A 4872-nucleotide genomic window follows, 5' to 3' on the forward strand; every position below is an offset into this window, starting at 1 on the left:
TGTTTTCAGCTCAAACTCAGACAGATAATTTAAAAAATAGTTTTATTGGCATATTCAACACATGTCATACATCCATTATTGCCATGCCCCTGGACTATTATCAACCAGTTATTGCCTCTGTAGCTCTAACTTATGCCCTGGAGGGATGCTTTATAATGTTCTCTTTATAATGTTCTCTATGATAAAATGATAATGATGTCTCTAAAATCAATCATATATACAGATGGTGTATATATATATATATACCATGGTATACAGATATATGTGGCACATATATATGGTGTATATATGGTATATATGTGTGGTATATATATATGATGCAGTGTGTGTGTGTGTGTATATATATATATATATGATGCAGTATATATATATATACCATGATGCAGTGAATTTTATTTGGGCCTGCACTTAATTCTAGCCCCAATCTAGGAACAGTTCTGGCACGGCCCTGCTCAGTGCTTGCCCTGAAGAAGAGATCGCTGAAGATGCGAGTGCGATAGCAAAGTGGGATGAAGACAACAGATGGTGTCTGGCTTTCAGATAGAGCAGCATTTGGAGTCTGGAAGGCGTGTCTTCAAACAAGCAGTCATCTACACGAGGCATCAACTAAGTCCACGTGGGAGAAGCACACCAGCGCATATGATCCAGGAATTGTAAATAATAAAATCCAAAGGAGAGAATTACATCAGAGCTTAAATTGTGAACATCCAGCTTGCAGAAGGCTGTAGATAACTATAGAAACCCAAATTCCATTTGCAGGGTTTCTACATCGATTAAGCCTCTGGTGAATCCCCTTCTACCTAGTCGAGGGAAGTGAAAAACTTTGGTATCAAAAAGCATTGTAAAGTTGATTGTGGCAGATGTCGTTCGCTTAAAGTGTAATAACTTATCATTTGATCTCCATTTTGACCCATTTTAAAGTTGTTTTGGTTTTTATTAGTTTTTGCTTCCCTTTTGATTGAGGTTTTATTTAGTCTTCGTTGTGTGTTTGGTTTGTTTGCGTCTTGTTTGTGTGTGCATGGTTTTCTGTATATGAAGTCCGGAAGAGGTCAATCTACAGAGACAGATAATTACTTACAAGGCAACACTCATTATTAGTTGACTAAATTGCTTAGAGGACTTCCTGGAATATTTTTGGTTCAAGGTTTTAAGATTACCCCCAGGCAATAGATTTGGGGTTCTCCCAGTCTCAGTGGATCCAGGAAGTCTGTTTTTCATATGAAAAATCCTACTTTTAAAGTGTATCAGTCAGTGGCTTTTAATGTATTCATAAAATTGTATATTATCACGTATTCCATATCTCATTCCAGAACACTTTCATCCTCTTCTTCATGAAAAACAAATAAACAAAACAAACCCCCTCGGGTAGGTAATTTTCTTACCTCCATTTGATAGATGAGGAAATTGGGGCAAAGGTCATGGAGTAACCTGGCCAACACCTCCCAGCCCAGTCTGCATGTGAACCTGAGCTCCGTTGCTTGGGGTGGTGTGTTCCCGAATGAGAATCAGTGCTGCCGATTAGGAATCAGCAAGCTTTCCCCATAGATGACCAGATGGTAAAGAATTTCAGCTTTGTGGGCCGCCCTGTCTCGAAGGCCACTGGTCAGCTCTGTCACTGTTGCAACATAGAAGTAACGACGCTGCCCTAGTTAGGTGTCATCTGCGTATATCAGGGTGTTCATGAGCTTTCCTTCCATCCTGTTGCCATTTTCTTTTTTATACAGTTCAGCTTCTCGGATCACTTGCTCAGCACACAGACTGATTAAGGGTGGTGAGAGAATGCAGCCCCGACACACGCCTTTCCTGATTGTAAACCGTGCAGCCCTTCCTTGCTCCCTTTGAGCGACCGCCTCTTGGTCTATGTACAGATTCTGCGTGAGCACAGTGAAGTGTTCTGGATAACTTCATTCTAAAATAGCGGGTTGTCAGCTTTGTCCCACTCAAGTGAGCCTGTCTGAGAATGAAGCTAACACAGTGGCATGGCCTGGACCCAGCTATACCTGAAAAAGTGCCACTACTAGACTTTCTCGGTTATATGAGCCAATAAATGCCTGACTTTTGTGTGTTTGTTTTTGCTTGATCCAAAGGATCTTAATTAACAATGTACTCGCTACATGCAAACGGAATGAATAAATGAATTCTCAATGCTTGATACACTGCTTGGCACACATAAGGTACTCAACCAATCTTTTTTGATTGAAGACCCCTCTTTAACAGAGAAGGAACAATCTGTCAGAAACTGACCGACGCAGTCTAAGGCGACAATGGAACATCCCCCCACAGAGGGGTCGCAGGGAAGGGCCTTCCTCTTTTTCGCTGCCCCTTTACTTTACCAAACATGACGTCCTTCTCCAGGGAATGGTCTCTCCGGACAACATGTTCAAAGGACGTGAGACAAAGTGTCTCTATCCTGGCCTCTGAGGAGCGTGCTGACTGTACTTCTGCCGGGACCCAGTTGCCTTTGAGCTGATCCCACCTAATGGATCACACAATATACCTCTGGTTCTTTGAGGCTTCCTCCCCTCCTCCCCCACTATCATGACCCCAGTGCTGATTCCCACTCTGGGCTGGACGGGAACATGTACATAGGTATAGGCAAGAGATAAAGCTCACGACACACAGAACCCAGGGATGGGAATGGGAATCACGCTGTTAAAAGGGTGGGGGACAGTCGGGGGAGAGGTAGGGAGGAAGGGAGCACCAATCGCAATGAATAGCACATAACCACACACACCCCTCCAGGGGGAAGAACAGCAGAAACCAGGGGGAAGGGAGACGGCAGTTGGTGTGAGATATGAAAATAATAACAATCTACGGGGTGGGGGAGAAGGAAGGGGGAAAAAGGAGCTGATCCCAAGGGCTCAATAGAAAATGTCTAGAAAAGAATGATGGCAATATATGTACAAATATGTCTGATACAACTGATGTATGGATTGTTACAAGAGTTGTAAGAGCCCCCAATAAAATGATCTTAAAAAAAGAAGAAGTCTAACGCGGTGTAAACATTCTGGGCTGTCCATTCTGATGTACTCAAGTCTGCCACAAAAGGCACCAAGGACCACACCCTTCCTGGGTCAGTATCACACACATCTTGATGGCCCTGTTGCTGGGTTTTTTGATGGGTCATCCAGACGAAAGGTGTGTCTATGGCCTTCTTCAATGAAACATGTCCAGGAGAGATTATCACAGCACAAAGGTGTCCGATTTTGACTGCCGCTCTACCTAGCAGCCACAGTGACAGTCTAGCCTGGGGTGGTTATTGGATGCCCATCACTCCATAGATAGAATTTAAGCAGCACGTGGACCCGCACGAAGGAGTTTTTCTTGTATATTTTCACTGTCCTCAAAGTCTATCCAAAAGTTAGCCTCACCTCCAGTTCTGAATAAAGGCAATAAGTCAGATGCACCTTTAGTTCCTATGGTTTTAGTACCAATAAAAAGCACAGATATTTTTGTATCACATTAAGGTTATTACAGATTTCTTGAAATATTTTAATGAGCATCACAACCTTGAAATTAGAGTAGTTATTAAACCAGCCACTAGATCTTATTATTTAATATGCTAATAAAGAAGCGCTTTTGTTATTAAATTATGGATTTGTTATTTTTTAATATATAAACAAATGTATTTTAGTGCAATTTCTGTCCCTTGCAACCCTATGTGTTTTCGTTTTTGCATTTAGAAACATTTTTGGAGTCGTCTATAGGCTTCACCAGATTGCCGGAAGGATCTATGGATATAGCACAAAAGCAAGTTGTGTTTGCTGTTGTCTCCCAGCATGTGGGCTCAGACTCATGACGACCCCAGTGAAGGAAACACTGCCCGGTCCTGTGTTTTGAGTGCCTTCCAACCCAGGGAAGGCCTTTGCCAGCACAATATCGGCCACCATTCTCAAAACAAGCTGCTGTTGTGAGCTGCTGTGTAGTTGGCTCACAGAGACCCAGGCACCGAGTGGAACCGCCTCACGTTCTGGATTGTAATGTTTCTGGAAGCAGCTCCCAGAGTTGCTTGGTAAGTTTGAATCACCAGCCTTTTGCTTAATGGCCAAGCCCTTAACTGTTTCTGACACCAGGACCCCATGGAAACAGTTTAGGAGCCCCTAAGCTAGCCTGATTGTGTTATTATCTTTTCAACTAATTCTTAGCCTCACGGAGCCTTAGTCTGTTCATCTGTAAAACAGGAGCAATTATACTGCCCACACAAGAGTGTTACAAGATTAAATAAACATAATGTCTAGTCTGCTGCTGAACATACAGGCTGAAGTCTGCGTTTATTTCTCTTCCTTCCTCCCAAGCAGCCCCAAGGGGTGATGTGGCCGGCAAAGCAGGGGTTGGATGCCAGATTTCCCGGGGTTCGAGTCTCACTTCAGTGGTTTTACTAGCTATGCAATCTTAGCTAAGGGACTTAATTTCTCTAAACCCCAGTTCGCTCATCTTTCAAATGCAAGCATTTCTTTGTAGATGTGTTATGTATCTCAAAAGATTCTACATGATGTGACTACCCATGGTAAGGCCTTAACAAAAACAAAACAAAATGTAAAACAACAACCTACCAAACTCACCGCCATCAAATCGAGTAGTGGGTTTCCGTGACTAAACATCTTTCCTGCAGCAGAAAGAGGCCAGGGTGGAGGGGTGGGGGGGTTCAGACTGCCGCCGAACTCATTGATACCTGCCAGGGCTCCTTAAGAAACAGCCATGACTATCAAAAGATATAGCGTCTGGGGTCTTAAAAGCTTGAAGGTAAACAAGCGGCCATCTAGCTCAGAAGCAACAAAGCCCACTTGGAACAACATATCAACCTGTGTGATCACGGGTGTCGAACGGATCACTGAAGACAAATGGGTGCATAAGCAAATGTGGCGAAGAAAG

The sequence above is a fragment of the Echinops telfairi genome, unplaced genomic scaffold (assembly GCF_000313985.2).
Source record: "Echinops telfairi isolate 266 unplaced genomic scaffold, ASM31398v2 ScPeMD7_7457;HRSCAF=8495, whole genome shotgun sequence".
Taxonomy (NCBI): Eukaryota; Metazoa; Chordata; class Mammalia; order Afrosoricida; family Tenrecidae; genus Echinops; species Echinops telfairi.